The sequence below is a fragment of the Chiloscyllium plagiosum genome, chromosome 23 (assembly GCF_004010195.1).
Source record: "Chiloscyllium plagiosum isolate BGI_BamShark_2017 chromosome 23, ASM401019v2, whole genome shotgun sequence".
NCBI lineage: Eukaryota > Metazoa > Chordata > Chondrichthyes > Orectolobiformes > Hemiscylliidae > Chiloscyllium > Chiloscyllium plagiosum.
In genome coordinates this window covers 14,719,909-14,732,629 of record NC_057732.1, presented here as the reverse complement: position 1 = coordinate 14,732,629, position 12,721 = coordinate 14,719,909, and the positions used below count along the sequence as shown (strand labels likewise).

Here is a 12,721-nt window from a genome sequence, read left to right as displayed (position 1 = left end):
GGCATGGATAGGATAAATAGGCAAAGTCTTTTCCCTGGGGTCTGGGAGTCCAGAACTAGAGGGCATAGGCTTAAGGTGAGAGGGGAAAGATATAAAAGAGACCTAAGGGGCAACTTTTTCATGCAGAGGGTGGTACGTGTATGGAATGAGCTGCCAGAGGATGTGGTGGAGGCTGGTACAATTGCAACATTTAAGAGGTATTTGGATGGGTATATGAATAGGAAGGGTTTGGAGGGATATGGTTTGGGTGCTGGCAGGTGGGACTAGATTGGGTTGGGATACTTTTTCCATCTCTATGACTCTATTAGCTCACTACAACCCCAGATAGCCTGCAGTATCAGCAGAAGATACGTTGTCCAAGGGATTAGGCACAGTTCTCATTAAAGTTCTGATTGAAAGGAACATAAAACTGCCTTAGAAACATGAAAAATAAGAGCAAGTTTAGGCCAGTTGGGTGTTCCAGAGAAAATGTACAACTGATACATTATCCAGAGTGACAGTGGATCAGGACAAAGTGTAAGATTCAGTCCCCATTGAACAGATGGAATCATTTCCACAGGAATAATAAATTCCTTTTACTGACTAGGAAGATGAAGCCACGAGAATAGTACAGCTCAAAAAGTAGATGAAAAATGTATCAAAATCATGCAATTTTGACCACACCATTGATCAAAGTACTGTCCAAAAGACCATGTTCTAAGAAAATACGAACATTTAACATTTAGTAAATAATATGCTTGTGTTTGCTGACAGGCTGGTAATATCAAAATTCATGAGAAAATAAACCCCAATAACTGAACAAAGAAGTGAAGAGAAATTTGGGGGAAATGTGATATAACAGAGAATAAGTATGCTACGTGATGTAAATGAAAGTTAACATAGTCCCAGAGGCTGCTCTGTCATTAAGATAGACAGTTGTTGGTGATTTTAACTTGAGAGTCAACCCACTTCAGGCAAGGGGCATGATTGAGAAGGCACAGCCTTCACGGTGACCACAGCTGAAATGGGAATTGAATCCACTCTGATGGTGTCTCTCAGGTATTGCAGACCAGCCATCCAGCCAATATAGCTAACTGACCCCAGTGCCACTGTGATATCGACAGTCGCATGCTATGTAGACTCAAAGAAGGGAAGAATTCAATGAGAGTGAGGAAGCATTCAAGGAGGACATTTACAAATCACTAACTGTATGAGTTACACTCAACAGTCTGTATGGTGGCCAGGTATTTTAAAGAATTTCATATGATCTTTTCACAAATGAGTCATCAATGGTTAGGTGTTAACAAGGTGAGTTGCAATATGGCAGGAGAGGGTAGATAGTTGACAACACCACAAAAGGCAGTTGTATATGGACTAGTGCCATGGACAGTTAATGATGTGGTTTGATGAACTTCCCAAGTTCTGCTTTGCCATACTTTAGAGATGTTGCCAGACAATTTCTACAGGGTCTCCTAGAGTCAGCAGCTGGTGGGTTGGTTAATGAAATGCTGCCTACACAGTATAGCTGGCAGAGCTCAATGTCATAACTTTGGGGAGACAGTGACATAGTGGTTATATCACTGAACTAGCAGCCCAGCCTAATGCTCTGGCGATACCACCTCATGTTGCTAAAGGCCTTACTAAGTCTTCATTATTTTTAGTTTTATTATCAAATTTGGTTTAGAACTTTTAACTGGGAACTGTGAGCTAAAGATGACTCTTTGACTGTGGGTAACAGTTTGTGTTAAAGAGAAAACAGATCAAATAAGCTTTTGTCTATTTGTGAGTCCAGGCCTGAAAGTTAATTCTAGGTTGGTAGCTGACCAAAAGGTTCTGTTGATGCTTCCTCACTGAGGAAGAGCATTACGTTTAATCAGGTGACAGACATTAACAAAGCTAATATCTGGGAATTGGTTCCAGTAAGTCTGAAAAAAATGCTTATGTTCAAGCAGATGGCAGATATTGAATGGAAAATGGAACCTCATGGAGGATATGTGCAGTCTGTCAGGAAGTGGTCAGAGTTTTTTTTCAAAGTTTTCTTGAGTGAAAAAGAGAAGAGTTTTCCTATATGCTAAATTTGAGGGATAGGAAGGAAATGTGACAAATAACACATACATTCAACGCAGGTAATAAGATTTTTAAAAAGTGTGGGACAGTGGGTGTTCACACAGTCAGCCTGGCACAGGCAGTTGCTGATGATATTTATAGAGCCCTTGCAATGCAAGTGTGAAATCTGAACCTCAGGAGAAGTAAAGCTTGCAGATAGCTTTGACTTCTCAATGAATGGTGTTTTTCCCCCAAGTTACTTTCTTAGCTTCTCTACTTCTGTCTGTCCATGTCACTTTCCTTTGTTGCTCAAAGTAAGCCTTTGAACAAAATTTGATTTATATATGCTGTATTTAGCCAAGGGTTGATGAGCTCCGTTGGATGGTTAGTGTGCAATGCAGTGATATTAACAGCATTGGTTCAACTCTCTCACTGGCTGACATCATCGTGATGGATTCTCCTTCTCAATCTCTCCCTTGCTTGAGGCATTATGGCCCAAACTACCACCAGTCACCTCTGTCTAATGAGAGAGCAGCTAATGCTCTGGTAGGTCCATGGTGATTTTAGCTCCATTCTCTTTTGCAAACTGAATATTCTGCAGGTAACAGTCCATATCTAACATGTAAACTTCTCACGCAACTGTGAGTCAAACAAGAGATGCAAACTTCTTGAGAACTCACTGAACTTCAATGTGTCTTGATTAAAATGGTAATTCCAATGCAGTTAGTTTTGTATATTCCATATGCATTATCTAAGGTGACTACCACAGCCATTTTAAAACGTTGTTTTATAAACCATGTTTTGTCCATTAATCCTCAGGTATGAAGTCAAATGAAAGTTAAATATTAGCACTCCATTTTGACTATGATTATAACCACTTGATCAAAATGGTTACATCTGATAGTTTGTTCTACACCCAGCTGAATACACATGGGGTGTCTGAATGTTGAAAGGGGTGTCCCCCACCTCTCTCCCTTAAGGGCTGAGCAGGGTGAGCTGCAGTACACACAATAATTGGTCACTGGAGTGTTTCACTTGCATTGAGAGTGGATGAGCCGCACTCAACCTCCCTCGGGGCAGCTGACAGGAAAGCCACCTTCGCAATTTTCCCAATTCTCCTGCTCCTCTGATGCTGCCTGACTGGCTGTGCTTTTCCAGCACCACACTTTCTGACTCTGATCTCCAACATCTGCAGTCCTCACTTTCTCCTAGTTGTATAACCTTGCTGCGAAGCTTCTTCCAAGGATGCCTACCTTAAAGAAATTCTCCTCTTCCCTTTGCAAGGATCATTCTTAGCTACCTTCACCACAGCCCCCCTCCGATTTATCTCTCAGCCCCCATGGCCACCCCCTCATTCCTGATGAAGAGCTTATGTGCATTTCCAGCATCGAATGTTTTGAGTCTGATCTCCAGCATCTACAGTCCTCACTTTCTCCCAGTTTTCCAGACCACCCCATCACCAATCTTGCTGGGAGGGGAAGTAATTCTTCTGTTATACTTCATGGGGTCAGTTAGAGAGTGACAGCTTACCTGAAGACCATCAGCTGGTGGTGAAAGTGTGGCTTATTCCCAAAAGCCGAACAAGTGCCAGGAAATTATTAGTATTTTTTCAGTTGATATCTGCATTACTGCAGTGGACATAAAACTTTTTACGTTTCTACAGAATGGATGGGAAAAAAAAGTTATTGAATGAAGAGCAATTTCATTGTATCCTGCCTCCAAATTAATTCTAACTGAAAGACACTGCTGTGTGTTAGTATTCCAATAACTTTCATTTCATTTTGCACAAGGATTTTGTAGAAATGTGAAAGTTTCCAGATCTATCAAATGATTCAGCCCAGTGAAAAAATGCAATGATTGAATTTGATATATTTTGCATAGGAAGTCTCTGAAGCAACAATCTTTAATAACGAAGACTAAATTTTACATTAAACTAGTATTGCTGATTTTCTTCATTTTTGTACAAAATTGAAATGTAGGAAAATTTCAAGATGGAAGGGCAGAATCATTGAGGTAAAAAAGTCCACTGGATCTTCAGGCAAACAGACAACTGATTGGTTACCAATGGGCTTTCTGCCAGTATTAGGACCCCAGTGAAAGAAGCTCTACTTGCTAATCAGAAGCTGACAGCTCTAGAACCAGATGGTGCTGCTGGGGGACAAACATGGGATCTTAAATGAAGGATTACCAGCTAAAAAGGTAAGTTTTATTTAGGTGTTTACATTGGTGGGAGGTGGGAAGTGTTAGGGGTGTCATAAACGAGATCAGGAATTTGGCCCTCTGTGGCCCTACAGTTGACTTCCCCCCTCCATCTCTTACAAGTTACTGACATTTTTGGTACTCTGCACACCCCCTTCCCATATACTGACATTCTCCCCACATTGGAACTGAAATCACTGTAGTCTAGTGAAATGAGGCCTCTCATTTGTAATTAATTGGGGTCACATAAGAGCCTGAATTGGTTGCAGATTGGGAAGGCTGATCTTGGGCCTTCCCATCCAGAACTTGATGAGGATAGCTGGGTTGAAGTTGCATGTACTCCAGAGGTGAGTAATAACATCTTTGAGCAGATTGATTGATTAGAAAATAGCTACCATGTTGCTTTGAAATGTCGTGTGATCATGAACGACAACATTCCAATCAAGAATGCACTGCAAGATCTGCTGAGAACGTAACTCCTGTAGTGTAGGCCATCTTCTCGATGCCAATCCACTCAATTACACCCCTGGCATGTCACCTTCCCCATTGCATTTCAGGAGCTGAAGATTGCACCCAGTTAGTTGAACAGTATTACAAGGACTTAGCTGTGTAACCAAAAGTTTAAGATAAAATTTTAAGCAGTGGAAGGTAAACTTTCTTTTTTTTTGTAAAAAAAAGGTATTTTTAGTCCATTTCTGTTGCTGCATTACGAGGAGATTACTCATCCATTCCATATTATAGTCACATTGCAGGTGTTGATTAAAATATTTAAATTTAGCACACAATTTAGCACGATGTGACTAGCAGAAGAATTACCACTTTTTAGAAATTACTTTTTGGTTACCCAGTAACTGACAGCACAGTTTGAAGTCCCTTGTTTGTGTGCCTGAAGAAATGTAAATAATCTGCTCAGTAACTAAAAGAAGCACTTGGAAACTCTACATCCAAAAAGCTCAAAGTTAGGATTAAACTGCCTTTGTAATATGTTCGGTGCCTCTTCTCGTGAAATCAAATTTCACAGCTCAACATTAATTTACTAGAACTACTCTTGATAGTTAATAGGATTTACAAAAAGAGAAAAATTCAATAAAATCCAATAGTTAAAAATGTTTACTAATTAACAAGGATACTTAACAAAATTTTATATTGCAAGTACCAAAAGTATTTATTAAATAATATAAAACTGGATAGTTACATTATAAATTAGGCACTGAAGCACTCATTTTTTAAAGTCTACGAATGCTTCCAAATGAAGCCAGAACATATTATGTGTAATGGTATCTCAGTCATAGGTGGCAATTCCCCTACTGCTTCTCTTCAGGAAATTCAAAACAGTTGGGCACTGATTTGGACAGCACAAGGCCCTTATTTGATAGAAATCTGCTCCTTGAAAGCTGTTGGCTATTCAGAAGCCAAGCAGCTCTCTTGTCCCAGCAGTACCACCAAGAACAGTGGCTGCCACTGGTACTACACTCGAGCCTAGCTTGATGATTGATGCCAGATTCTCAGATATCGTTGAGTGTGGGTGAGTTTGTGTCATAAGCAGGAGATGGCTTGCAATGTGGATAGAGAGTGGGGAAAGGTGATTTGAACATAAGAATAAGAGGATATGTTCAGCTGGTCCTTGTCTCAATGTTGGTCCCTCGATTGGGTGAGGAGTGTCTGTGAAATGGAGAACCCCTCCTACTCAGTTCCAATCAATATTTTGTCTCATGGCGAATCCTCTCCCAGCCCACTAGCTGTAAACCAATGGCTGTGGGAAGAGGCCCTTAATTATCCCTTAAATGATTACTTAAAACCATAAATGCCTGGGAGAACAGAGCACGCCAGGAAGCATCAGGAGGTGGAGAAGTCAATGTTTCAGGTGTAACCCTTCAGGTCTGGGTGCGGGTGTAAGGGGAGCTGGGGGTGAAGGGGAAGGTTGGGTGGGATGGGGTGATAAGATGGGGGATGGGTGAACACAGGTAGAGGGTATGACTTGATTGGTCGATGGGAGGAATGAAACCATTGGTGACTAGGAGGAAGGGTCGTTGAGAGGAATGGAAGGGAGGGGGAGGGGTGGAAAAGAAGTCGGGTGACCAGTCAGGGTGGCTATATTTCACCCCCCCATCATTTCTGAACTCACATCTGGAGTGGCAGGGGCATTAAATTCTACATGAAATCTTGGTAAAGGGGTTTGTGGTACCTACTTAGTAGCTGGCTGTAGCAGGCAGAGCAGGCAGGCCACATCATTAATCAATGTGCGGTGTCAATTTGGCACCAGCTCTGCTATCGTTGAACTCCATGCTTGGACCTATCATCTATTTTAACCACACAAAGCTAATCACTTCTGTAAGAAAATTAAGCACTCCTGTTTAAAGGGAAGATTAATTATTTACGGGTAAGATATTTGATTGTTCCTGACTAAATTGTTTTTGGAACTTTTCTCTATTTGTGGTAAGTTAGAATAGACTACGGGGAGTGGACCGGCTGGTCTGAAATACTTTGCTGATTTGAATCTTGTGCGGAAACAGGTCTTGTATTAGGAATTGAGCAGAAGTGGGAGAATGAAGAAAGATTGCACAGAGCAGAACAAACTGTTAAAAGGAAAAGGAACAGGAGGTCTGAGCAAAAGGTCATATCTACTTTGGTTTGTTACGGAGCAATTCAATTACCACAGCCTCAATGAGGACTAATACTTGAGACATCTTGCCTTCACCAAATGATGTTGGTGACTGAAATCTGCAACTGCTGCAGCCATATTTGTAGCCTTGAAGTAAGGCAAGAACAGCAATGCCTGTGGTTGTCAAGCGAGCTTGGCTGTTAGCGATCATGCTTCTGTCAGGTTGCTGCTGGGGTTAGAAGCGTCGTCATGCAGAATCACTGATATATCATTGTGGCTTCACGTTATCACAGAGACACCTTGGTCTCATTCCCTCCTGCCAGAAACAAGGAGGGAGAGCAAACAGTAGGACTTGTTCAGATTGCAGGTTTCTTCGTGCAGTAAATGCATTTTGCATTATATGCACCTCCTGCATTCAGCCATTTTCATCAAACGAAAGAAAATCCACTTACTCTGCCCTCCGCCTTTAGTGATAAGTCAAAGGCTCTTTTCACCCTCATTCTCCCTCATCCTTCTAAACTGCATTGACTACAGACCAGGAGTGCTCAACAGCTCCTCGTATGACATGCTGTTCATTCCCGGGGTCATTCTTGTAAACCTCCACTGGACCCCCTCCAATGCCAGCATATCCTTCCTTAGATACAGGGCCCAAAACTGTTCATGATATTCCAAATGAGGTTTGATCAGAACCTTATACAGCCTCAGCAGTACATCACTGCTCTTATATTCCAGTCCTTTTGAAATAAATCTTCTAGAGAAAGTGAGGACTGCAGATGCTGGAGATCAGAGCTGAAAATGTGTTGCTGGAAAAGCGCAGCAGGTCAGGCAGCATCCAAGGAGCGACTCCCACAGCTACCTAGACTACACCTCCTCCCACCCTGCCCCCTGTAAAAACACCATCCCATATTCCCAATTCCTTCATCTCCGCCGCATCTGCTCCCAGGAGGACCAGTTCCAATACCGTACAACCCAGATGGCCTCCTTCTTCAAAGACCGCAATTTCCCCCCAGACGTGATCGACGATGCTCTCCACCGCATCTCCTCCACTTCCCACTCCTCTGCCCTTGAGTCCCGCCCCTCCAAACGCCACCAGGACAGAACCCCACTGGTCCTCACCTACTACCCCACCAACCTCCAGATACAGCGTATCATCCGCCGTTCCCCTGCAACTGCAAGAAATGCAAAACTTGCGCCCACACCTCCCCCCTTACTTACATTTTCAGCTTTTGAAATAAATGCTAACAATGCATTTACCTTCCTAAATGACAACTGAACCTGCATGGTAACCTTAAAAGAATCTTGGACTCTGCCTCCTAAGTCTGTTTGTGCATCAGATTTCCAATGCCTTTTCCCATTTAGAAAATAATCTGTGCTTTTATTTATCCTATCAAAGTATGTAACCTCATACTTCCCCACATTGTATTCCATTTTCCACTTCTTTGCCCAATCTCCTAACCTGTCCAAGACCTTCTGCAGCCTCCCAACTTCCTCAACACTACCTGTACCTCCACTGCTCTTTGTGTCATCTGCAAACTAAGCAACAATGCCCTCAGTTTCTTCATCCAGATTGTAATATTTGTGGTAGCTTGTTTTATAACCTTGGAGAAAGTGAGGACTGCTGAAGAATCAGGTTATGAAGAATAGCGCTGGAAAAGCACAGCAGGTCAGGCAGCATCCGAGGAGCAGGAGAGTCAATGTTTTGGGCAAAGTTCTTTATCAGGAATGTCCTTGACTCCTGATGAAGGGCTTCTGCCCGAAACGTCAACCCTCCTGCACCTCAGATGCTGCCTGACCCTGCTGTGCTTTTCCAGCGCCACAATTTTTAACTCTTCTTTATAAACTTGCTGTTATGATAGAATAGCACATATCCCCACCTATCAGGCAAGAAACCAATGGGCAGAATCTTCAGGAGGGGAAGAAACAGCTGATGGAGAATGAAGTATGAGAATAGAAAGGGCCAGCTATCAGGAAAGTAGAGGGATGAGAGGGGATTTCATTGAAACAGGTAGGGTTCGGGGAGGACTTGACGGGATAATTGGAGAGGTAGTTTTCCTGGATTGAGAATGCAGAGCCAGGACAAGACAAAAGATTGGCCACTTAGGACTGTAATGAGAAGGGCGTTCATTCAGATGATTGTGAATTTTTGGAATTCTCAACACCAACAGGATTAGTGAGTTAGTGAGTATTTTCAAAGCTGAGAAGCTAAAGGAATTCCAGAATATAGGATAAAGAACAGGGATGTTGGAAATACTTTGCAGGTCAGAAAGCATCTGTGGAGATGGAAACTGGGGTAGTATTTCAGTTCAATGTGACCTGTTATCATCAATGAGAGTTCTGAATAATGATACTTGACCTGAAATGTTATGAGACTTAACTCTATGTGATTGAATGGCTTTATATAAGTATACATGTCTATATATGTCAATATAACTGTTATGTCTCCAACCACAAAGTGGAAATAATCACACTTTAGACTCAATGTTAGCAAGTGTATTTCTTCCAGCTGCTCTTGTAGCTGTTTAATTGGATTGTTCCTGCTTGGTATCTGACTGCAGTGCAGCAGTGAATGTGGTACCCCGGATATATATCTGCATAACAATTAGTTCCTAACTCTTTATGAATAATATAACAATATAACAGATCTCTGTCTTTTTTCTGAAAAAAACCCCTATGTATCAATATAATTGCTCCAATGATTGACTTAATCCAAACTAAAAAGAATTAACAATCAATTTTTATAATTAACTGGAACATCTTTGGATGTTCTCAGTAATTGCTTGTTTTCCTTTTACAAACTACAACTCTAAGAATGCTGGCATAGTAGAATGTTATGCCTCCATCTTGTAGATTTTGAATTGATCATTCTGCATGGTGTGTTGGCACTCTGCACACTCGATGTTGTGCTTAATGCTCCTGATATTGTAGGCATTATACTAGTGTTGCTGATGTTGTGTTACCTACTGGGGAATGTTGTTGGTGTTGTACTGCCTGCTGGTGGTATTGTGTCACTGGTTGCTGATGATGTTGATGTCATTCAGATTCATACACTGAGCCATTTCTGCCATTGAGCTTGCTAAAACCTTTTTCCTCTGCCACTTCTGGTCCCATGTCATCCAGTGTTGGAATATGGTAATGATTTGTAACTTCATTAAGATCTTTAAGATCTAGCTAAATTTTTAACTATCCATTTGGTTTTCCTCTCCCCGGTCTATGGGCTTCTTGACTCTGGTGATTACCTTCTTGCTTCCCTTTCCTGGTGCTCTCTTTGGCTTTCTTTTCAACTTTGCTGGAAGTTTAAAGGGAAACTGAATCACTGGTCTCTGCACTCTGTCAATGGTGAAGCAAGACTCAAAATCCCCAAAGCATCTTCACTTACATCATCAATGACCTTTCTCCATCACAAGGTCAATGCTCACTAATAACTGCACAATGTTAGCACCATCATCAGACACTGAAACTACTTCAGTTGATCCAGAGCAAGTCCTGGATAACAACATGGCTTGGGTTAATAAGTGGCAAGTAACAATTGTACCACACAAGTGCCAGGCAATGTCCATTTCAACAAGACAGAACCTATCATTACCCCTTGAAAGTTAATGGCATTACCATCACTGTATACCCCATGATTAATATCTTGGGGGTTACAGTGGGTCCAAAATTTAACTGAATTGGCCACATAAATATTGGCTATAAGAGTAGATCAGAGGTTGAGAAATAAGAATAGAAATTTCTGGAAAAGCTCAGCAGGTCTCATTCCTCGGAGGTTGAGAATTCAGTGCACTTCCTGACTCCTCAAAGCCTGCATCTGCAAGGTAAAAGTCAGGAATATAATGGAAAACCATTCACCCTTCCCCTTAAATGCACACACTATCACAGTCACTGGTACCAAGTCCTGAAACTCCTGCTGTCACACACAAGTGGCTGTAGATACCTCAAATGGACTGCTGAAGGGAAATTAGTATTGGTGATAAATGCTGGTCTGTCAATGATGCTCACATCCCATGAATGAAAAGAAAATGACCTTTGGCCCTCAGTGGTGTCTCCTTCAATACTTAGTTTACTTGAAGTAAGTTATGGCTTTTTGCAATTGCTCGGCCCCAGGATAACAGGACCATCTGTTTCTGTGAGGTAGCAATACTACTGGTGTGGACTTGTTGAGCCGAAGGGCCTGTTTCCACACTGTAAGTAGTCTAATCTAATCTAAGTAATCTAATCTAATCTAATCTAATCTACTTTATAGCAGCATTATTTTAGAACACTCATTTTCCCAGAATATATCTTAAAACTCAATATGTGAGTGTGGTATATTTCAGACCTCCAGCATCCACAATGAATTGCTTTTATTTTAACTGAGTATTGTCAATGACTTAGAGTTCACTATATTATTGACCTTACAGGTATGTTAAAGCAACATCCGTTTCTGGATGATCAACAGTACTGATGGTAACAGAGAGCAGTTGTAATGAAATGCTAATAGGGTCCTGGGGAATGTTTTTGAACAGAGAGACCTAGGGGTTGAGTATATAGTCCTTTGAAAGTTGTGTCACAGGTAGACAGGGGGGTACATATGAAGTTTTGTAAGCTTGTCTTCATTGCTCAGACCATTGAGTATGAGATTTGGGATGTCATGTTGCAAGATGTTGGTGAGGCCACTTTTGGAATACTGTGTACAGTTCTGGTCACCCTGCTATTATTATTATTAAATTGGAAAGTGTGCAGATAAGATTTACAAGGACATTACCAGGACTGGAGGGTTTGAATATGGGGAGAGGCTGGACGTTTTTCACCGGAGCGTAGGAGATTGAGTGGTGACCTTATAGAGGTTTATAAAATCATGAGAGGCATAGATAATAGCAATGGTCTTTTCCTTAGCATGGGGCAGTTCATAATTAGGGGACATATTTTTATACATGCATGTATAACTTCCTCTGGCAGTTCATTCCATGTACAAACAATCCTCTGTGTGAAAACATTGTCCATCGTGTCCCTTTTAAATCTTTGAGAGGAGAAAAATTTAAAAGAGACATGATGGACAACTTTTTTACACAGAGGGTTGTTTGTACATGGAATGAACTGCCAGAGGAAGTAATACATGCATGTATAGTTACAACATTTAAAAAACATTTGGACAGGTACATAGAGTCATAGAGTAATAGAGCTGTATAGCATGGAAACAGACCCTTCCGTCCAACCCATCCATGCCAACCAGATATCCCAACCCAATCTAGTCCCACCTGACAGCACCCAAACCATATCCCTCCAAACCCTTTCTATTCATATACCCATCCAAATACCTCTTAAATATTGCAATTGTACCCGCCTCCACCACTTCCTCTGGCAGCCCATTCCATACATGTACCACTCTCTGTGCGAAAAAGTTGCCCTGTAGGTCTCTTGTATATCTTTTTCATCTCACCCTAAACCTATGCTCTCTAGTTCTGGACTCCCCGACCCCAGGGAAAAGACTTTGCCTATTTACCCTATCCATGCCCCTCATAATTTTGTAAACCTCTATGAGGTCACCCCTCAGCCTCCGACACTCCAGGGAAAACAACCCCAGCCTGTTCTGCCTCTCCCTATAGCTCAAATCCTCCAACCCTGGCAACATCCTTGTAAATCTTTTTCTGAACCCTTCAAAAGTTTCACAACATCTTTCCGATAGGTAGGAGACCAGAATTGCACACAATATTCCAACAGTGGCCTAACCAATGTCCTGTACAGCCGCAACATGACCTCCCAACCCCTGTGCTCAATACTCTGACGGATAAAGGAAAGCATACCAAACGCCTTCTTCACTAGCCTATCTACCTGTGACTCCACTTTCAAGGAGTTATGAACCTGCACTCCAAGGTCTCTTTGTTCAGCAACACTCCCTCGGACCTTACCATTAAGTGT

The 12,721-nt window shown here is 41.8% G+C and overlaps 1 protein-coding gene across 8 annotated transcripts in view; it reads left to right on the top strand.

Moving 5' to 3' along the window:
* LOC122561637 (potassium voltage-gated channel subfamily A member 1-like) overlaps nucleotides 1-12,721 on the top strand; it is a 203,699-nt gene that overhangs the window by 52,892 nt on the left and 138,086 nt on the right. For 6 of the 8 annotated variants that reach the window (XM_043713581.1, XM_043713584.1, XM_043713580.1 and 3 more), the window contains one exon: nucleotides 4,005-4,224. The exons of the other annotated variants lie outside the window; for them this stretch is intronic. The gene's annotated coding sequence lies outside the window, so the exon portion shown is untranslated. The remainder of the gene's footprint in view (nucleotides 1-4,004; nucleotides 4,225-12,721) is intronic. 8 annotated transcript variants of the gene reach the window in all.